The sequence below is a fragment of the Epinephelus moara genome, chromosome 11 (assembly GCF_006386435.1).
Source record: "Epinephelus moara isolate mb chromosome 11, YSFRI_EMoa_1.0, whole genome shotgun sequence".
In the NCBI taxonomy this organism is placed as follows: Eukaryota; Metazoa; Chordata; class Actinopteri; order Perciformes; family Serranidae; genus Epinephelus; species Epinephelus moara.
Genome location: NC_065516.1, coordinates 13,678,342 through 13,702,217, shown reverse-complemented (window position 1 = coordinate 13,702,217; position 23,876 = coordinate 13,678,342). Strand labels below are relative to the sequence as shown.

Here is a 23,876-nt window from a genome sequence, read left to right as displayed (position 1 = left end):
GCGTCCCGCTCCCTCCGGATCCCACGGCCGGCCCCGGCATTTAACTGCCATGCCTCCATTACATCTCCTCCACCCTCATCACCCCCGCTTCCCCGCATCAGGATGCTCTGACCTCCGCTCACCTGGCCTACTGTTATCTGCTCCCCTGTGACACACCGCTTGATGGGTCTTTTTGTTCACAGACTAACAAGAAAAACAGTGAAGGGTTACTGTAGCAGCTTATAGAGCATTAATAAAATACGACCTTCAAGGACAATCAACTTTGGTTTCTGCATAATATTTGCCGCTATACACTGAATGTCAATGGCTGCATTTAGTATTTACATGTAGTTATGGCTCTAATACAGTCAGGTGAACTGCAGTGATAGTATGAGCTTACAATAATGTTTTCATCAGTTGGGTTTCCATCCAAATGTAGCACTAATATGAATCTAATCTTCAGAAAACCGGCAAAAGAACATGCAAATTTATGTAAGTCTCTGTCTACTACTGTTACACAAATATTGGCAGTAAGTTCATCAAGCTAAGCAGTTGGTGGCACTCGTCAATACACAATGTGAGTCGTGACGATTTGAATCGCGCATCTTGAACAGCTACCTACGTGCTCGGTCTCGCTCCAAAGTCATTGAAATCCGGCGCTTGGGTGACTTGTGATGCCAGAAACCAACAAAAAAGACATCCCTATTGTCGGCATGATATGCGGACGGTAGGGATGGGTCACGATTTTCGAATTTTCGAATAGTCGTTTTATTTTGAAAAATCGATTTTTTAATGCGACTATTACTATTTGCCGTCTTATTTCCCCCCTTTATTTGACATGCAATTCAGCTCCTAACCGCACGAGGGCAGTATAGGATTACTACAGCGGTGTGAGATGGGCTACCAGCTAGTTTGATGCTCTTCTACAAACAGGAGAAACATGCAGAGACTACTACAGTCATCAGAAAGTTCCGTGTGGAACAACTTCGACAAAATAAACGAAAATGAGGTGCAGTGCAAACTCTGTGAGGCAAAGCTTGCGTATCACAAGTCTACAACAAGTATGCACAGTCATTTGAGAGCGAGGCACGCAGGAGGCGGCGAGGGACCGTACGGCCGGGCACGTCAGCGGCGCGAGTCCCGTAGCAGCTCGTCCCCCTGTTAATCAATTACAGTGACTCCACCGGCAACAACGGACAACCCCCGTCTGTCGCGCGACAACTCTCTATTTTACGCGGCTCTTCTATTTTTGGCGCGCTACGCTCCCCTACGCGACCCTCCAGCAGGGGGGGGGGTCGATTATTCGAGAAATCGTCGAATAGTTGCCATGATTTTCGAATAGTGTTTTTGCTTGTGCTGCCCATCCCTAGCGGACGGTTGCCATTATAATTTAACAGCACCTGGTGGCGTCAGAGGGAAACGTGGCGGGACAAGGATGAAAATTAAGGCGCTGAAAGTCCAAGAGGGGTGGGTGGTAAGGGTGGTGGATGGGTCCAACAAACAACGACTTTTACCCGAGAGAGCTGTGTTTGTGTCCCGTAAGATTCTAAAGCCAAACCCTGTTCTTCTTTCCTAAACATATCCACGTGTTTTTGTTGCCTAAATCCAACAATGAGAGTTTGTTGTTGATGGGAAAAAAAGTAAATTTCACGGTGTTGTACCAATGTAGTACGTTTATCTGTATTTTAACGTTAAATTTCCTGTGAAAATGGAAGTGTATTTTGAAAGCAACGCATGTAACAGGCAGAACTTGACACGGTGTCCCAGAACGTCAACAACCAACATACCCAGGATACCTTGCACGTCGTATGTGGACGGTGAAAGTCCATGACCAAACATCAATATGTGACAAGAATGGAGTGAGAATGTGCTGTACCTACGACTACACTAATTGGATGAACCACATACACTCACTGACTCAATGGCGATTTTTGAGAAATCACAAAAATGCAAAATAATAACTGACTGCGTTATCGCTTCTACAACTGAAAGCTTGTTAAATAATGTTAAAATAAAGTCAATCCAACAACTTACTGCATACTCAGATTTGTTTTGCCTGCTTTTGTCAAGTCCGGGTACTCCAGCTTCCTCCCACAGTCCAAAGACATGCAGGGTAATTGGTGACTCTAAATTGGCTGTATGTGTGAATGTCAGTGTGAATGACTGGCTGTCTCTACGTGTCAGCTCTGTGATAATATTGCAACCTGTCCAGGGTGTACCCCGCCTCGGCACATATCAAGCATATCAGAGTTTATTGGCTATTCTGTATACTTGCAGTAATGTTTTTTTTGTTGTTGTTTTTTTAAATGAATGCCTTATCAAGTTTGTATACTTTTTACTTTTTAACACTACTTTTCTAACTTTCAGGGACAGAGAATTACATATTATACATGAACATATTCTGTAATGACTCATGCTGTCAAAAATGCATGACTCACATCCATGGTTGTAACTCAGATCGTGACACGAAACTCAGATCGTGACGTGGTTTGTCCAGGTGGTGTAGTTGTAGGTAACTTTCCAAGATGGTGTACCTTTTCGCGCATGCATGACTCACATCGACACATGACTCACATCAGAGGTATCAGATGGTGTTGTATGGAGCAGTTCCTGGGCATGTGTCTGATACCTCCAGGGCTGCCTGGTCAAGGCAAGATGGAGGGATCAGTGTAAGTCAGCAGAACCATCAAGGCTCCACCACTACATTGAAGACCCCACAGATGTTCCCGACCAGCACCTGCCCCAAAAGCAATGGACAACTCTCAAATGCCTGAGGACAGGCGTAGGACACTTCAGGGCAGCAATGCAAAAATGGGGTCTCGTGGACAGTGCCCACTGCAAATGCAGGGACCCACTACAAACTCTGGAACACATAATAACCAGCTGCCCCAAACACTGGGCACCAAATGGTGATCGTGGTTTAATTGACCTGGACGATGAAACACTGGACTGGCTTGCCTCAACGGAGCTGAAGGTCTAAGGACATACGGCAGAAGAAGACGACTCACATCATGTATTGACAGCACTAATACTCAGAGGCCACTGCAGAGGAGGGCGCAAAAAGATGATGTAATTAAAAGAGCTCTAGTCAAACCTTAAACAAAGGAAAACAATAGATGTATAATAATGGAGAACATACCTGACAATGGAAATCAAGAGTGGGTGTATCTGTTTCCATTGCACTCAGTTGAATTGACCTTTTATTGATATTCAGAGTTTTGACATTTCCATTCTTTTCTTTATGCAAATTAAAATGCACATAAAATGAGTTGGAGGGAAACATGTATAGAGTCAGGAACTGTCAATGTTCAGATGGTTTGGTCAAGTTTGCTTTTGTATTGCCACTTTGAAGCAGGATATCTTAACATTAGATAACTTTTCCATTTTTTATTCATTACATTGAGCTATTTGAACTATTTATATCATAAATGTAGCTAACTACCTCGACTGTTATGACCCAACCATTAATTTAGTTATTTATTTATTTCAACCATTTATCCATGAGCTAACTATTCCGTTTATCCATTACTTTAAGTTAGGCTTGTTTTAACAGCACATCTAGGCTACATTTAGTAGAAATAGTAGTTTTTACTTTTGTTATAAGACTTAATCGATTATTTTAGAAATTTCAATCATCTTAGGTGTCTTGACTGTTTATACTTTAGGCTAATGTTACCTGACAATTTCAACCATTTATCAGTTTTTTAAGACAACTAATTTACCTGTTTATCCATTACTTTTAGCTAACCATTTTAACTGTTAATCCATTATTTTCTCTGTTTTAACCATTTAAACATTTCTTTAAAGTAACTATTATAACGGTTTATTCATTACTTCTAGCTAACTATAATAACTGCTTATACCATAGTCTAGGTGAATACTCGTTTCTGATTGGCTGCAGGGTGTCTGTTAAAAACTGACAATGGACACCTACTAAGAAGCTCCAGTGAAACTTGTCTGTTTACAGTTCTAAATTAATGTGCCTGCTTTAGAATAATAGCAGTATCTGTAATCTGTTAACAATCAATTTACAACACTGAATGTAACGTTATTCCCTCAGCGCCTCATCCTCTTAACACCACAGGAGGGGGTCCGTAACACACCCTGCAGGTACTACACTGCCCCCCTGAGGCAAACATCTCACATCATACTCGCCGTTCAACTCGCTACTTCAGGCTGTGGCCGACAGTAACCTTACACATGGTGTATCATTTGTTTGTGAATATCTTGATACTAATTTGGGGACAATGAAATGGTTGGATAGCTAGCCAGCCATGTTGTTTAGCAAAATGGCAAATTATATTTACTGTTTGTCAACTGTATGCAATGTTATTGACTTTGAATCTTGCTAGCATAATGTTAGCTTTCTGGCTAATAGCTGGGCCAAGGGGTTCCAGGAGCTGGGCGGACTAGAATATCTCCTGTTGCAGGGTTGTATCTAAGGTTCGTCCTATTTACTGGAGTCGTGAATACTACTGAATACTATTACTATACTATTGCATAAGAAACTTCCAGGGCAGCAATGATTGTTACTATTTTAACTGTTTATCCATTACTTTAAACTGTAACTGTTTATGCATTGCTTAAAGCTAACTATCTAAACGGTTTATTTTTAACTTTAAGATAACAATCTTAACGGTTTATTGATTATTTTTAGCTATCTATCCTAACGGTTTATTCATAACTTTAATCTAACAATCTAAACAGTTATTCATTACTTTTAGCTAACTATTATAACTAAATTCATAACTTTAAGCCAACTATTTTAACTGTTTACTTAAAAGTCTTAGATAAGTATCTTAACTGTTTATCCATTACTTTTAGCAAACTACTATAACGGTTTATTAATTACTTTTAGCTAACTATTCTGTGTATTAATTACTTTTAGCTAACTATTTTAACAGTTTATTCATTACTTTTAGCTAACAATTATAGCTACTTTTAGCTATCTTAATGGTTTATTAATTGCTTTTAGCTTTTAGCTATTTCGATGGTGTATTTGTTAATTTTTGCCAACTATTTTAACTGCTTATCTAATAGTCTTAGCTAATTATTATGACTGTTTATCCATTACTTTAAACTGACTATTATGACTGTTTATCCATTACTTTTAGCTTACTATTTTTAACAGTTTATCCTGTAGGCTACTTTTAGCTGACAATTTCAACTGATTATCTGTTATTCTGAGCTGGTTTAACCGATTATCCATTAATTTTTAGCTGCTGCTCTACAATCTTTCCTTGTAGCCCCTGAACTACCGCAGAAGTACCCCTTTGGGTACAAGTTATTCTTGGCTGGATATCACTGCTCTAACTGACATATAAATATGGATTGATACTCCTAATAGCAAAATAAGTAATGTTAATTGCTGGTCAATCCCTGCCCTGCTAAAAGACAATTGACATTATAATTCCAGTAACTGCCTTTCACTGTCATTGGAAACAGATGATTGTACCATTGACTGGCCAATTTCAGCTGTAAACAAGGTATTGATCTCCCCAGTGGACATTTAAAGAAAACATGTCGCTGTGCTCACAGCTAAAGAGCTGTCAAAACATATGTTTTCTAAGGAGCACTGCAGAACAGCACTAAAGACATTCAGGCACAGACAGCAAGAGCAGGAGAATAGCGCTGAAACAGCCACACATGATTTGGTTCTTCTTATTATGCAGACGCAGATAAGAAAACACACATTGAAATTTAAAAATGTCCCTACATTAGCAGTTTAATTAATTTTAAGTTTCTAAGTTTATGAAAATAGAAGTCACTACACTGCGTCGGCCTTCGCATTCTTTAGTGCAGGCAGAGCAATGATTCAAAGCAAGTGACCTTTTTCACACCGTGATCTTGACAGTGGGATCCTGATTTATCATCAAACTGAATTCCATTTAGTGGTTGTTCTAATTCATCTCTGACTCCTCTTCTCCATAATTGCACCGAGACATTTGCACACAAGTTAAAATGCCCACTTCATTGTTTTTTATTTTATTCTAATTCTTTGTGTTGATTGATTTTTCTTTCTGTTGAGCTCAGATATTTTAAGGAGCAGTGTTTCTCACAGAGAGGCTCAGGCAGTGCGGGTTTTAAGCATTGCACACAGTATGTGAACATGCATTTTCACGACATGGTGTTCATAAGGCTGCAGAGAGCCTGGGATCAGAGGGAGCAGAGGGGCCTTGATGTTCAAGGGACAAGGCCATGGAGTTGACGTCCCCCTGACTCCGGCACCATGACCAAAATACAAAAGCCAAACTTATTTGCATATGCTGCATCAAAACAATCCTGCTTCTCCTCTTTGAGACGCAGGGTTTCGGACTAATCATCCAGCAAGTATTGAGCGATTACATTTTCATCTAATGCTATGTAAGAGGGTCGAAAGATCAAGTGAACTAATGGATGACCTAATCATGGGGGATTGGCTGTATCGATTCAGATGGTCATATCCTCATTGTCTGTCAGCCCACTGAAGCTGGAGGCGGATACAATCCCTCACTGGCTGAAACCACCATATTCAAGAAACCCTCATTCAGATTACACTAATTTAGCCCATACCTCTCCTGTTCCCCTGGGGGTTAAATAGATTACGGGGGAGGAATGGCAATCTTGCTGAGTTGCAGCTTAGAACTTGTCTTCCAGAGGGTTAGACTTCGAATAATTTAATGTAACAGGTTTTTATCATCCCTCTACTCCCTTTTTTAGGTATTTTATATTTTTCTCATATTTCCTCACAAGGAGATTCTGCAGCACACAGTACCTCTGCTTGCACCCTCCATATATAAATTGTCTTAATCCTCATTGATATACAGTGTGTTGAAAATGTTGTCATGCTTGCAGATGCAATTTTGCACGCAAGCAAAATTATGACTTGGTGGTTGGTGACACTGGCTGCCAACACTGCAGAGACAGTCATTCTTCAAGGACAATCTTCTGCATCTGTGCAAATAATCAATGTTACTGAAAGTTTATCATGAACTCGTGGCATCTTTCATATCCCGTCAGGCAATATCACTTCTGCAGAGCGCATCTAGAAGTAAAGTGACATTCATTCTTTCTCAAGAAGATCGAGACTGAGAGCCCTTAAAAAGAGAAAAAAAATCTAGGTAAATACTTGAGATAGATAACAGACAAGTACAGAGGTCACTCTCAGCAATTTCCCTCCAGACGCGTCACAGCAGGTTCTGAAAGAGAAATGTCTCACTGCAGACAGACATGTTCATTCACCTCAGTTTGTGTCGACTGAGACAGCATCCTGATCCGAATCCTAATGACACACCAACTTGCAACCATTCAGTGGTCTGTGTGTCAGAGCCGTGGCAGCTCGGGCTGTGCTCTCAATTCACATCCAAATCTGCACCTACAAAATCTCTGCAAAAGGGAAATAAGGCTGTCAGAAGAGATCTTCTATGTCAACACAGCTATTATAATATACTATAATATACACTGCATGTAGATACAGCTTTTAAAACTTCCAGTTAAAAGGCAAAAATACATTTGATTCATGGCTGTCACTCATTTTCCACTGACCAAAAATAAAACATTTTTAAAGCTCTACTAATTGAAGGTTAGTATTCTAAATTATACAGAACTACACATGAGGTGAAGGAGGTGTGCACAGTGATAAACTCAGACAATTATCACCTAGCTCTACATTAATATTACAATAATAATAATTACCTAACACTACAGAGTTTTTTTTTAGCTTATTTTAGCTCATTGTTTGTTCATTTGATATGCTGTAATTCAAATTTCATCAAACTCATTTGCTGTTTTCACCAGAAAAGCTCTAATAAACCCACCATGCCGCAATATGCAGACAGACTCCCGCAGACTGTCTGAATTTTATTTTGACGTTGAGGAACTAGACGTTTACGTCCGACGGCAAATTAAGGTGATTAAGGTCTCCTAACATCGCAAAAAAAGTTTTTTTCTTTTGCAAGTTAGACAGAAGGTGGGAGTTTGTTTGCAAATCATGACCTACTGCTCCATCTCCTATGCACCTGTTCTGAAACAGATGAGCAAAGTGTTCTTCTGTTCAAACCCAATGTGCCCCACTCAAACCAGGAAACTGACAATGTCAGCAAATAGCTAGCAAAGAAAGTCAAACAGCAGCTAAACTGATAAATGTTCCCATCAGGAGTTGGTGGAGACCAAAACAGAGTTACAAGGGGGGTGAATATTAAAGCCCCTACAAGGAACTTTCATTTTGAGATGATTTTGGCGACCCTGTGGACAAAAGCGGTAGTGTTTTGCCGGAATGAAGCCTACATTTCCCATGAGCTCTAACGCGTATTGTCGTAAAGACGCTTACCTGGCTTGCGCATGTGTTTGTTTTGAGGATGAATGAAACAAGACAGGAAAACTTTGCCCCCGCTCCTATCGGGGATCCCAGCTCACCTCTGCCGCGCCCCAGCTCCACCTCTCCGGCGTAAGCGCCACCACCGCCGGGGTAAACACAACGGTCGGCTGGTAAGGCTGAAGGCCTGTTCGGCTTCTTGGACTGAGTATGGAGCGGTGCCTCGCCTCTTTATTTCTCGGCACTCGCTGGACCCTGTCAACGCCTGGCTGGTACCTGTCGTCGGCCCGGGTGAGGTGTTCCAGCCCCGCGGCCCCTGCTCTCCTCGTCCCCGTTGGCGCAGGGTGAATCTGCGCAACCTACGGCCTCTGTGTGTGGCTCCCCGGACAGCTAAAGCCGTGGACCCGCCGGCTCCTGCCAGGATTGGGCTGGTAAATGCTAGATCGCTAGCAAACAAAACGTTTATCCTGAAGAATTTCCTGACTTCCCGAGGATTGGATTTTCTCTGTGTGACTGAGACGTGGCTGACTGTTGGTGAGTCCAGTGCTTTCACAGAACTTTTACGTGATGATTGCTGCTATTTTAACTCCCCACGGACGTCGGGTCGAGGAGGAGGAATAGCGACTATTTATAAGAGTCACTATAAATGTAAGCAGCTAGGTAAGATGACGTGTGCCGTCTGAGTGCCGTATATATCGTTTCGTCCTGGAAGCGACCTGGGGCGGACCCGGACACAGTTTCCTAAAGGTATGGATATACACTATATAGAAATAGCTTATCTTCACACCGATGGTCTCATTTGCTGTTGTAGGTCACGCACAGACATCAGCAGAAACGAGAGACTTTTGCATATCCAGTTAAAAGTTCCTTGTAGCGGCTTTAAATTTGTACTGTTGGGTGGTCAGAAAACTTTAAAGAAATATTTAATCTCTGGGAAGATGGGCTTTCCATAGGCTGTCTATGCAGTTGAAAGATGGAAATACGTCTGAAACTGGTGCTACAATATGGTGGCCGGCTGGTAACAGACAACCTCGAACCTACAGTTAAACAGTAAGCTAAAATATGTCTCTGAAAACATTTGAGGCAAGAAATAGACAAAACAATAACATAATTTTGGTTTACTGCCATACTGTTTCCTGTATGGCGCCCACTTCCTGTTTATAAATGCTTGTAATACAGCTTAACAGTACACTAAAATATGTTTCTGAAGACTTTTTAGGTGAGAAACAGGCAACAGAACAGAATATTGATTCATATTTGATCAGCACTGCCTGGTTTGATAGTTTGATCTGAGTTTAAGAGAGAGAGACAGACAGATGGGGCGTCTCTCTCTCTGCTTCAAGACTCTTTTATGTCTGTGGTGGCAGGCATACAAAAATGTGGAAGTACAATCTGTAGTTCGAGCAACAGCCCTACAACCAGCAAAAAATTTGAGCTGAAAGATGATCAGGGAAAGTTTGACGATGTTAAGATGGAGGGAAATTTTCATAGTTCATTTACACATACTGTCCAGACTGTTAAGACACAAAGCTGGTTGAAAATTGGCAAAATATCCCTTTATGGAATATGTAACTTTTTTAACTTCTTTTTTGATCTTAACTGCAATGTTGCAAATACCAGTATGCCATACTGGTACAACACAGCCATGTGTGTACAGGCAGTTTAAGCCAGACAGCCCTGAAGTTTTGGGAAAAAGATGATGGTTTGGGTTAAATTAAAAAGATTTCTTTCAGAAAGGACTTTCTGACAGAAAACCCTGAAGGTTAACTTATCCCATGTGCTTTTTTATGTGTGTTAGTAGAGTCAGTACAAAATAAACTTAACTGCACTTAAGCAGTTAGAGTTACTTAATTATGTGTTGTTTTTATCTTTTATGGCCAAAAGCAAAAAAGAAAGGGGTGGCAGCTTCTTCTGTAACTGATTGTGTTAAACGGGCATATAATATAGTCTCATATCAATTGCAGGCCCCTAAATTGCATTAAATCAAAATCAAATCAAATCAAATTGTATCGTGGCAAACTTTGTAATATCGGCAAATATGGTATGGTTGTCCAAAGAATCGCTGTGATACTGTAATGTGATGAAACTGGTGATAAACACCCCTTGGGCTGAACAGTCTTCTTTTGTTTCTATATTCAAGCATAAACCTATTCTAGCTTACTCACTGACTAGCGAGGGTTAGTGAGTTGGACGAAATATGCTGTGGTGAAAAGTAGGCAGAACTGGAGATAGTGTAGGAAGCTTTGTGTGCTTGAACTGCAGGTGCTAATGTGGTAAGCAGGCTAACCACAGCAGTCAGGAAAGAGATTTGCAATCGAAGGGGAATTGCCACAACCTTTTTCCCCACTGATATGACTGTGATCACAGCTTCTTAAGCAAAACAGAGCATGTCATCTAACATGTTTGATGAGGTCAAGCTGTTTTAATTAAGCCTTAAAAGGGTTGTCCATGTGCTTTGCAATCAAAGATGTTTCTCCGAAGAGTATTTAAGTGTAACTATGAGTATTAAAATGAAGAGCAGACAAGTGGATATTGCTGCAGGAGTAGTTTGAGAAGTTTCTATTGATGTTTTAATACCTCTTTAAAAGACTAGATTCCTTTTATTCATTGTGTCTGCTGAAAATCCAAGGTGACTACATCTGACTCCATCTGTGAGGACCAACAACTTTCAAATCGACCCTTTCATATCTACAGGGATACACAAAGGACAGACTTTGAGAGCAACATCACAAAAGAAGTCAATCTTGAGTTGGATCATCTTTCAAAAATGTTCCTCCACATTAAGATACACAATCATTTTAAGGAAATGCTTGTGGTTGCATATAGAGATCGCATCTATATTCATTTCTAGTTTACACATATTTCTAGTTTATTTGCTGCACCTCCAGAGCCAGGGTTTTCAATTAGGATTTCCCTGAAAGGTGGCAAATGTTCCAAGCTTTTGACAGCAAGCCTTGACTGCATATCGCCCAGGTGCTTTTCTTTCCCATTTTGAAAAGAGAGAAAATAATGTCACCTTGTGTTACATACAATGAGAAAGAAAGGAAGAGACAAACAGAAAGCACAAACAAGACAGGAAAGAGGACAGGATGAGACAGAGACATAGATGAGGACCAGAAAGGGATAGTAAAGGCAAAAAAAGAGGCAAAGGCATTGGCTTTGTCATGACAGTCTCCTCTCCCATGGCGGGGAAGATGTGTGTTCACATGCTCCAGTAGTCAGGCTGAAAAACCCGGGCCTGTTGCATTCACTCCAGCAGAGCAATAGCACTCATGGTTGCCTGGCTGGCAAAGAGCTTGTTATCCTCCCATCCCTTCATCTGCTTTCTCCCCTTCTTTCCACATCCCTTTTTCCCACACCACAAGCATCTGCATTCTGTTTGCTTCAACGAACCCCCATGTTTCCTGGCCACTATGTAACAAGGAAACAAGCAGCGCCTTTTCATTCTTTTCACAAGACACAGGTGTACACAAACAGCGCGGCCAACAGCCCAGGTGGCGTTTGCATCAGCCGATGCGTCCTGATCCTGAAAATCAAATGCGGTGCTGTCAAGCCGAATCTGGTGCTCCCGCGGTGCCTGAACCGTCCTGCCGGTGACAGAACTGAGTCCCCAATCTTGAGAAAAGGAAATGAACAGTGATAATCTAATGGACTCGATCAACCAACAAGTGTCAAATGGGAATACACAGGCACGCATGAGGAGCCGGGCTGACTGAATACACTGGGTAATGAATGCCAGTGCAAAACTCAGGTCTTCTTCTTCTTCTTCTTCTTATCCGGCATATTTCAAATGTTTCTCATTAACTCCAGGAGTTTCTATTCCACCCATTAAATGTTCTTTCTGTCTTTATGTGAATGGGATTGTATGAGCCAAGAACACTTGCTGAGTCAGTGGGTGGAGGGTGAGCAGAACGAAATACATTACCAATCTTTTTTTTCTTTTTTCTTTAACACAGAAAGTGAATATAAAGTAAGGCATTGTTTTAGGCACGAAGTAAAAATAGAATTTAGAGGGGGAGCAGATCGTGTTCAAAATGGGAAAACGAGGACAAATATTTGCTGTCAAGTATGAAATATCTCAATTTGTTAAGATGATGCTGCTTCCTAATGCAGCCTCATAATGGAATAAACTTTCAGCAGGAGTAAACGCATAAGTATAAAATGGCCTGTGTTGCCTGAGAATCAAAGACGAAACTGCCAAGACTGGCCTTTGCAAACTGCTAAATTTCCCTTGTGGCCATTGGTTTTAGGTAACTGTTTACTAAACACCTCACCCAAACAGCTTGGAGCTGGACCACGTTATTGCTATTTGCACTATTGCATTTCTTGTCAAAGTGTCCTACCAAGACACAAAGCAAGCATATGGACTTATATCAAACATATGGCTGGGTGATATGACCTATAGATATTATTGTGATACTTTCAGGCTGTATTGCAATACACAATATATATCATGATACTTTGAAATCTCCTCTAAACTACTGTAGACTTTAGTACTTAACTATATAAACTATTGTTACAATAAAGATAAATAGATTACTGTTAAAATTAAGTTAAATCATGTACTGTTTTAATAAAGTTAGATTAAGTACTTTTACAATAAAGTTAAATCAAGTACTATTTACAGTAATTAAGTTAAATAAAGTATGGTTATAAGGGTATAAATCTTTTATTTTGAAGCACCTCACTTGTCTCAGACAGGAAGTAATTGTTTTTGCTGTGACCTGGAGGTTTCCAGTCAACAGTTAGATGTTAGCAGAAAATTAAACTGTTGCCTCTGCACCGTTAAACATGAGGACTTATTAAGCTCTCCAGTTTATATAACAATAATATGCAAGTCACACTGGGGCTCCATGGTCACAAAAGCCACTAAATAGTCATGGTTTGGAGTCTTACAGGGTGAAAAAACACATGCCTTGCTGGCTCATACACTATTGGCCAGGAAAGTGTGGTCTGGATGGGCGGGGGAGTGTGTATGACGTATCATGTTTGTGAGGTTTTTTTTTCCTTTTTGTGTCTGTGAGAGGAAGGGAAGCATAGGAGAGAGTGAGAGAACCGACATGTCAAAGTGAGTCTTATGACGGTAGCTTAAAAAAAAAAATAACACAACTTATGCTCAATGTTCACGATATAATCATTTTAAACATTCCACATGGAACAAGCCGTGATACACTGAGTATAATTTATATATTGCACACCCCTAATTAAACAACATTTATTAATTTGTACAAGCTTTGAGGGTCTTCCCCCAATAAAATTTTAAAGTTTTTGTCTTAAAACCACACAATTTCACATTATCACATAGATAATGCCCAATAAGCCTAAAGACAAAAGTTGTGCCTTCTGTGCGGACTTTGCATGTTCCACCGCATCAGATGGGGTTTTCTCTGGGTTCTCCAGCTTCCTCCCACAGTCCAAAGACATGCAGGTTAATTGGTGACTCTAAATTGGCTGTATGTGTGAATGGGAGCGTGAATGGTTGTCTGTCTCTATGTGTCAGCCCTGCGATACTCTGGCAACCTTCATTTTGTCTGGGGCTCCAGCCCCAAATGTTTTTCAAAAGCCCAGAGTCTTAGCTTTTTCGGACTGTCAGTTACTTTTTATAAATACGCCTGCCAGCAAAAGTAAAAGTAAAACTCAACCTCAGACTCACTCTCGTTTGGCCTATCGACTTGCATTTATAAATGCATTTTTTCAGCCGTGTGTCCTGGATGCCTGCTGCTTACTGTCTGCTACCTTTTTAAAAAGCCCCAAGCTCACCTGAACGCTGTGGAGGTACGTGCCCATAAACATCCCGATCACAGAAAACAAGGGGGGGGGGGGGGATACAGGCAGAGGGCAGAGTCTCTGTAAAAAAAAATACACCGGCACACACTTGATTGAGAGGGATTACTTCTGTATGAGCCTACACAATGGTTTGTTTTTTTTTGAAAACCCATTATAGGTTCTTTAACTTTGTGTAATTTCCCCTCACTCTCTCTGACTTGACCAGCAGATCAATGGAGCAAAAGCTCTATTACTTCACTACTGTTTATACCAAATTCTACCTTATGTTATGTAACTTATAAATGGTAACGTCAGACAATTTTTGCCCTTTTTCCAGGTGGCAGGAGTCAAAATAAATCACCCTCAACATTTGTTGTGTTATGGCTTCAGAATGATGAAGACAGTTGAAAACAAGTATAAAACGGGATGTAGGCTCAACAGGATGATCTTTTCCTTCACAACTACGATGTTTTCTCAAATGACTTTAAGGCCTTCTACTGTATTATCTCTAAATGTCTTGAGAATAATGCATACAGTTGCAGTCTGATCTAACATTTATCCTGATTATACAAATAATGCTAGGACTAACTAGCTCTGCACTCCAATACAAGAAAAATGCTGTTGCTTTATTTAAATGTCATCTGCTGAGTCTCAGTGTTTTGTCATATTTATGTAGTCATCGTGCATATTAAAAGACCCTTTTACAGACTTCCTGCTTTAAAACGAGTCACCTGAAAACACTAAAAGTCAGAAACCACTTTCAGCTTTGAAACATGTCATGGACCTAACATTAGCAATTAGCTTGCTAGCTAGTCACTTAAGCGAGCCAAACCAATGTTCATCAAGTTGAAATTAGAAACCTGCCTTTTTTACTTATGTCTTAAAACAGTGACCGAGTTGCTGAAAAATGACTTTAAATGTTGAATGTTAAATCCACTGGGCTATGCAAAAATGTATAACAACATACAGGACAACAACATGGTGCCTATTCAGTCCAGTGGAGTAACTCACCTGGCACAAAAGATATTTCTACTTTGCAGGTTTACTTCCACAGTATGCTGGCCATACTGGCCATATGTACAGTAACGCTTCTCTTGGCAGGCCAAGTAGCTCACCTGGTCGAGACGGCGCCCCATGTACAAAGGCTATGTCCTTGCCGCAGTGGTTGTGGGTTCAATTCCAACCTCATTTTTCACTTTTGGGCTACTGTTTTTTTTTGCTGCAATACCACGAGTGGCCACTGGGAAAAATTGGAAGCAAGGCTGAGTGGCATTCCTGGGGGCCTGGTGCCATGCCAGAACAGGAAGCTTGACACGGCCTAGCAACAGTAACTAAGGAGGGGGGGTTTGGTTGTGAGTAAGCTTTCTTTAGCATCAGATAAATCTGAACACTGACAGGCTGTGAAATATCAAGAGCTATATTTGTTTGTTTGAAATTTACACATGGAGATGTGAGATTTCATGCACATAGTGACAAAGAAATAGGAAATAAAAAACAAAAGGAGGAGGATTACAAACAGTGATTAAATCCACTGTCTAAAAATGGGTGCAATAAGTATATGAATTAAAGGTTAAGCAACACTGAGCTCTGTTGATTACCAATGTGAGCTGAAAAAAAAAAGTCTTCACAAAATAACTGCTTTCTGTGTTGTTCACCATTCCCCACTTCAACTTAATTTTTCTCTGTTTCTAACTTCTAAGACTTTGATTTCTCATGTGAGGACAAATCTCACGTCTGAAATGAGAAAAGTTCTCCACTGGAGCAGCAGCAACGCTCAGTCCAGAGTGGCACGAGTTGATTGAGCTGATGGTGTGAGTGTCTGAAGCCCTGTAAGCCTTTTCTGGAGAGGCCCCAGCGGGCTTTCCATGGTTCAGGAGTGTGTCGGGGCCGTGCTGGCTTCAGCTGACAAGGCTCCCCCCCACTCTCAGGTCACGGCAGCTGCCAGGATGAAGAGAATACTCTGAGTGGACACACGGTGACAGGAGCTGATGTGGTCATTCACGTCCGTCACAGCTTTCATTTCCTACGCTATGCCATTGATTCCCCGGCCGGGTGACATTAGTGACACTCTCTTTTAATCTGTTGCAAAGAGCTTGACCTGTAGAGCACGTCTCCTGAGGATGAGAACAAACTCCAAATGGAAACTATCACTTTCTCCCAGGCTGTTTCAGGGAAAACCTCTCCACCGCGACACCTCTGGATCTGGGGGTTGTTTTGCTTTCACAAAGACAGAGAATCCCGGGGGGGGGTATAAAAGCTGGGCTCCCCGCAAAAGAGCAAAAGTGAGCAAATTGCAAAAGGGAGTGGGCTGAGATCAGCGATTAGTTATTAACAGAAAAAAGAAAAACATTGTACAACACGACTCTATAGGGAGGCGTTGGCATATCATTTTCTCATGGATATTTGAAACCTGAGTGCGACTTCAATTTGAGCTTTGAGATGAACGGTCGGCTTCCTCCGTGTGTTGTCAGAGCCGTTTGACATATTGTTTCAGGAGCGGGAAACGGGAGGGTGTGCCGGTGTAGACACAGGCCTGCATTTGGCGGGCGAAATTAAAGGTCATTTTGAGAAAGTGAAAATTAATGTGAGCTATCAATTTCAGCCTTTTGAAAAAAATGTGACATATTTCAGCCTGACACATTTTAATTAGGCCATCAATAGTATGGCAACAGTGGCTAATGGTGCAGAAGACACAACCAGGATAAGTTGCCTTCACTTTAACTGTTGTCGACACACTGAAATGGCATTTAAAGCGCAGTGTTGACAGAAACACAGACTTTTTGGGATTCTGCAAAAAAAAACAACTTGATTTATGCTGTCAATATGTGCTGATTCTTCTGGTGCTGTTGGTACAATGTGCATATTAATACTCAGGGGTGCCTAGTTACAGCTTAAAGTGGGGGTGGAAGATTAGTGACAGGCAAGGGCATAGGTTTTGTTTAAACATTGTGAAGAGGGATGTGTGATACGCATAATTACCTGCCTCTCATGGCCAATGCTGATAAGATAACTGATAATTTTTGTATTTTAAAAAGAAGTTCATAACCTGCAGTTTATGGAAACCTGAGGGCAAGAACAGCTGAGATGTAGTGAGCAAAGGTAGATGATTCAATAGTCAGTAGGTCTGACCTAACAAAATCTGACATCACTATTGTTAAAGAATAACTTAAGCATTTTTCAACCTGGACCCTTTTCCCCCATGATAATAACATTGTTTATCTCTACAACAGGAAATGCTTTTTCCCTCACCTGATATGAAGTGTGCGTATCTTTAATGATCGCCTCTGTTGAGTCCTTTCATCTCCTTGCATTGCAGTCTTTGTTTTTTGTTAACAGCCAGTGGCAGCTAGTATGCCATAAAATTTAATTTTTTGCCATATTTCCTTCTAATCCTCCTTATCATTTATTAATTGATTGTTTTTGCCGTTATCCTGCCATGCTTTCATGTGTAACCTGGTGATTTCTCAGAAAGAGTGCTTAAGGAGGCAATAACAATCAGACCGAATCAAGTTAAAGGTAAAGAGACACTTCAGACACTTATGATAACAATCTGAGCCGCTCTGTGTCAAAGATAACCACTTTTAATGGACATACAGTGATGATGGTTAATTGCCCCGTGTGCCTCCATTGCAGTTCGTTCCGTGGCTGCAGGCCGCTGCTGGCTCGCTCAGTACTGGGACAATTTCAAAAACTGTTGTTCACATCAGTCTCTTTGATCAATTTACACAGGGAAATAGGGTCCAGGTTGAAAAATGCCAGTCATCCTTTAACACAATAAAAACAAACAGTTCTGACTCTTCAACTGTTCATGTTTGTTTTGTTTTTTTGTTTTTTGGCAAGTTTCTCAAAAAACTTAAACATACTTTGGCTTGAACAGAGTGTTTTGCCTAAGATTTCAAATGAAATGCACTGACATAATCTGTCAAATCAGACATGTCAGTGTATTATACACAAGTAACTGAAGTAAGTGCTTCCCTCAGTACAAAAATAAAGGCTTTGTGTTTCCCACACACTAATTTATTTGTGACAGCCTGCCACAGTGCCAAACCCTGACCTGTCAAGTTTTGATTTTCCAAAGTTTTTTCATCTAAAATGGATAAAATCTAATTTTACTGTAGAGCTACACACAGCATATTGATTCTGTCCTTGATCTGCTCTCTTTCCCTCTCTGTTTATCATGAGACAGTAGTGCCCCCGCAGTGTGCCTGCACACAACCACAGTGACAGGGCTAACTGTTACTAACGTTACCCTACAGATATTCACGGGCTTAATGGGAAAGTCGAGCCATTTCAGTCACTGTGTGGTTTGTTGGCACTGTTTATCTGCTCGGTGTTGGATGTTAGCCTCTGCTGCTGTGTTAGCTCGAGCTAACCAGGAAGACATTGAGCTGACTTTTAGTGGCAAAGGCTGTGGCTCCTGGAATGGTTCTTCAGCAATGACAGACAGGGATCAGATTCTCTTCTCTATGTTTATTGGCAGTATAGATGCTGTGCCAGTTAAGTGAATGAAAGCTTTGAACTTCAAACATCGAATTTTCATGCGCCAATTAATGTTAGTAATGTCTTTATGTAAAGGAAAACAAAAATCCAGGTAACAATTCAAAACATGAATGTAGAATGGAATATAATGTTGTGCAGGCTTTCGGGCAGTCTGTGATTCTTTCAAATATTTATTCTCCTGTGGATCAACTCTTCACATTTAAGGGCACAGTGAAATGAAAAATAGATTTCCCCAGTTTTAATCCTGTGTCCCTGTGTTAACTGATCATTTACTGCAAAATACATGTTAAAAAAACAGTATCAAAGTAGTTTTACATTGAAATCCCTGTCTTTTCCCTTTCTCCGTCTGACTCACGCTGCACCCAGGGGCATTTACAAAAGTTCACCCAATGTAATGAGGCGACTAGCTAGCCACCCTGTGTCATATAAAAGCCACACTACACTGTTTGTGGGTTGTAGTGTCTAACAGAGCAACAAAGACAGAGATAGGACAAGATGTGCGTTTGGATATCAGTGGACAAAACCTTTGTTTTCATTGCCAAAACAATGTGGATGTCTAACTCATTCATCTCTCCCTCGTCTTCCTCCTGAGCTTACAACGAGGGAAGTGTGTGTAGAGCCAACAGTCCACTCTGCTATAGCTCCGGGCAAAACTCTAAGCATGCCCCCTTTTTAGCTGTCCAATCAGATGTGGAGGACTTAATTGAAATTTCCCTTAATTACTCAAATATTGGTGTTACTGGGAAATATGCCACAGCACAGACGCTACAGACGCTCTGTTATCACCCCTGGTTCTAATATTTTGATTACAAAATGTCGTAATATTTTGACATTAAAGTCACAACATTTCAACAGAAAATCCACCTGCTGCGCATTACATTGTTCAGACCGTCTCACAAGCTCAGAGCCCCGTTAGGGGCTCTATCAGGATGAGACAATGTTCAGGGAGGGGGCTGCTCTTCATCACAGGTGGAAAACTGAAACTAACAGAACACACATCCGACCAGGCATAAATCTCACCGCGGTGTGGCTTATTGTGCACACAAGTGTTAACTCCACCACCTTTTATGAAGTGCACCTCAGAGCAGCTTTAGTTGGAAGCACCCTAGTGAGACAGTCCCAAACAGAGCACACTGTCTATGAGGAAGGGGGACGACCAAACGTGACACAAAGCTACTGGTCATAGGAAAGTCCACACACTGCAGTTCAAACTTTTCTCAGTACAACATGACTGGAGGCTAGGAATGACACGAGGACATTTTTCATCGATAAATAAACTCATAGTAGCACTTACAAGAAAAAATGTTTGTCGATGATGCTCAATATCTGCAGAGCGCTGTAAGACTTTACTGTTACTGCAATCCAAACATTTCCCACTGCTGCAGCTTTACATTAAACGCATTTAACTAGTGAAACCCAAGTTGATTTTGTCATGAAGTATAGTCACAAGAAATGTAATGTGTTTGTCAGTCAGATTAGCACTACTGCTATTTTTCATCATAAATGTGTCCACAAAACAAGACAACAGCCATTTTCTGCATTTTTTGACAGCAGATAAATCTGAAATATTGCAGGGAGCATTGGAACAAGTTGGAGCAGCCACAGTGAGCTGTTAGATGAAGAGCTTTGCAGGCTGCACACCTCCAACCTCTTAGCGACATAACAAATTCCTTTTCTCTCATTAATGTTATCAGGTTCCCTCTTAGCACTGGGATTAAATCCAAAATATTGCCAAAGAGGCAATTTTGCTTTTTTACTTGGACACCAAATCCTCCACCAATGCCTTGTCTGTCAACTCTCCTTAGTCTTGCCACAAGAAATCTGACTCATGCCACTCTGCTGCTATACGGAGCAGACACATTTCAGTTTATAATTGTTGTGTCCATCATCCAAATAAGGATAAAAAAACAATAAAAGAAAAATTACAGTGGGGGCGGGTGGCAAGTAATCTCTGTATGCCCAAACACATCTACTGACTATCAAATACACTGTCTAGACACTGACGGACAACAATGATTCTGATCAGAATTATTTCTAGGGGCAATTCAGGAGTATCTTGATTGATTAAAAACACACATTATACACACATTAAACATGGCTTAATAGCGACAATATCAAACACAAGTACACAAATCAGCTTCACTATAACTCGCAGCATTCACAAACACTTGTCTTTATCTGGACACATTTTCCCCACAAATACAACATGCTAATGTTTTTAGCACAAGCCTATGGCATTTTACATTGTATAAATTAGCCTAGCGGCTAGCAGACTTTTCCTTGACTCATATAAAACCAGGGAAAACAGCAACATTTCACAAAGATAACGTTACAAAATCAGCTCCATTACAACTCACAAGGTTCACTGATAAAACAACTGTCTTATACTAAACACATTTTCCAAACAAATATAACATGATGACGTTATCAGCGCAAGCTTATGGCATTTTACATTGTATAAATTAGCCTTGCAAATAGCGGAGATTTTGCATCCACAGCATACTTTCTGCGTCACGTCCTGCCTCCTGCACCCTCATCTGAACCAAACAGAGTATTCCCAACAGTGAAAGGGCAACACTGGATGTCCAGACCTGATTTTTCAAATGCTGTCCAGAGTTCATATGAGAAAACTGCACAGGTAAAGACAAAAACTGACATTTTAAATTAATATACTACATATGAAACGGCCATATATTGTTTGTATTTTGTTTTTTTGTTTGTTTGTTTTTTTCTCTGGCTTTTGCCTCTATTTGACAGGCCAGATTCTTGGTGTAAGCGGGGTGGGTGGGTGGCAGGTGGTGGCATGCAGCAGGGGGCCTGTGGGTTGGAATTGAACCTGCAGTCGCTGCAGCAAGGACACAGTGTTTGTTCATGGGACACTTGCTCTACCTGCTGAGCTACTGAGCACCCCAGATATAACTTTTTTGATCCAAAAAAGCTCAAATGTTTAAAAATAGCAATGTCGTACGGTCAAAGTTGTACAGGGATACAAAAACGAATTTGCTCCCCCAGGTCTAATTTTGGGAGGCTGCAGCTGCTCCTTCGCTCAGGCGCTTGTGTTAATGCACCTATAGCCACCTAATATATCAATATCAATACTGACTTGCAACGTAATCTGCTGTCTTTGAATTTCATTTTTATAAGTGATTGCGAGAGAAAATTGGGCCATCTGCATGGATCTGGGATACTGTACATGATTTAATTAAGTTGTTTTTTTTTCTTGAAAAGCTAAACAATCTTCCATTGGCAGACTTCGGTCCTCCAAAAGGAGGAACCTTCTTCATTAGCGACACACTCTTTAAACTGTTCCCGCTTTTGTCCCCCCCTCTCCCTCCCTCCTCTGCCCAGAGAATAAATAAGATAAGGGAGAGCAATGAACGCATCCATCATTCAAAGTGGAAAAGGGTAATTTAGCTTGGCCCTCCTGACAGCTTTACAACTTTGCACGCTATTCTATTTTAATTGGCAATCATGAATTAACTGAATGAAAGCCCTGTTCACTGCCGATGTCTTTCTCATTGCAGCTTTTAATTGGGTTGACTTGATGAGTTCCTGAGATAAAACCAGACAATATATTCTCATGATTGGCAACTCGTTTGTTGCCATATAATTAGGCCGCAGACAAATCAAGCGCACGACTGTTTCCTCCTCAGCCAGGCCTCATCCTTTCATCAGACGCAGATTGAGGGAGCCCTACGTACAGTACAGTGAAGTGTTACGTGTGACATGATGGATATTTGGAGCAGGATTCGGACAGGCGTGCTGCTTGAGACTGTAATCTGTCATTGTTCTGTCATGTATCCATTTGTCTCGGGCAATTATCGATTCTCCAGAACGAGGTCACCTGCTCAAACTGTCACATATCTGTTTCCTCGCCCGAGTGTGATCATGATTTTACAGAAAAGGGAATAATCAAATGCTGCAATAATCTGATTTGAATAATATGTAAGTCCGCTCCAACAGAGCAAATTCTTTTTTTTTCCTTGCTGCTGGTTCTTAATGATTAAAACAATCCCTTAGGCTCCTCAGACTCACCCTACACTTTTACATATAAGGTCAAATGTTCAAAGCTTTCCTCCATTCTCCCTCCATTTTAAAAATAGGGGGGAAAAAACGAATTAAACTTTAATGGGCTGATGAATAAATATTTTGTGTCTCCAGGACTCAGCACTTTCTCCCATTCCTGCAGCTGGCTTAATTAACTCTTCCTCAAGCCTTTTGTAAATTAACACATCTCTTTCAGTGTCCTTCGACATTGTTTTTCTTCTTCTTCTTCTACTTCTTCTTTTTTTCTTTTCCCGGTCAAAATTTGTTAGACAGCTTTTTTGTGCAGCGATACGCCACATGGAGGGATGCATAATTATTCGACCTTAAAGTCACTGTTTTAACTTACAGTGCAGATTTTTTTCCCTCAGATGTAAGTCAGACCGGTTGCTTGAGGCGAGAGCGCACTTGGGATGTTTTTGTACTCGCCAAATAGTGTGCGGATCACTTCAGAGTATAAGACTTTTATTTCTTATATTCAGTGTACTGCAGGCCAGGAGCTTGAGCTACATTTTGGACAGCTCAGTTATCCTAGTCTCGGAAAAAGAAATCAGTTTGTCTCAGTTGGACACTGATGTCTTATATCCTACAACTATTTCTCCCTGTCTGCTTGTACAGGCACATATCTTCCTAAAAAGAGTTCAACGTATCTATTATTGAATATTCTCTCCTTTACTTCTCTCACAGACAGGAGGTTAGGTGACAGCCCCCTTGATTTGTCCTGAAATGTCGAAGCGGAGGTGAAACTGTGTGCATTTTAAAAAGATCCCATTTTAAACACAGCTGACCATTTGCTTAGCCCCACCCCCCTCAGTAACTGCTGCTGTGCCTGTTTAAATGCTGTATCCTACCACAGCTCATAACAGAGAGGTGAAGTCCCTCCCCTTCTGGTGATCACCATGTGAGTTTATTGTAGAACAAAAATATGTACGGATGTTAAAGGCAAGAGACGAATAATTCTTTAATAGGGATACACGATAGTATCTGCAAGTTATGGGTGTCGGCCAATATTTGCTTTAAAATTAACTATCAGAATTGGCCAACATTTTTTTATTATTTTGCACAATGAATGAATATTACAAACATTGAAATGTATTGTATTTCATGTCTCCATCTGCTGGTGGGCCATCACGATAAGAGTATGCATATATAGTATGACAGGGTCCAACGCTAAGGTTTTTTTTCACTTGCCCGGTTGGGCAAGTTGGTCAGAGATCTACTTGCCCGAAGTCAGTTTTTACTTGCCCTATAAAAATTGTTTAATTTAAGCGGCTATCAAATAACAAAGACTGCA

General features: G+C 40.8%; 1 protein-coding gene across 1 annotated transcript in view; it reads right to left on the bottom strand.

Annotated features, from left to right (window-relative positions):
* Nucleotides 1–23,876, bottom strand: part of LOC126398032 (cadherin-7-like) — a 263,786-nt gene that overhangs the window by 175,291 nt on the left and 64,619 nt on the right. The window contains exon 2 of the mRNA XM_050057199.1: nucleotides 7,201–7,344. The gene's annotated coding sequence lies outside the window, so the exon portion shown is untranslated. The remainder of the gene's footprint in view (nucleotides 1–7,200; nucleotides 7,345–23,876) is intronic.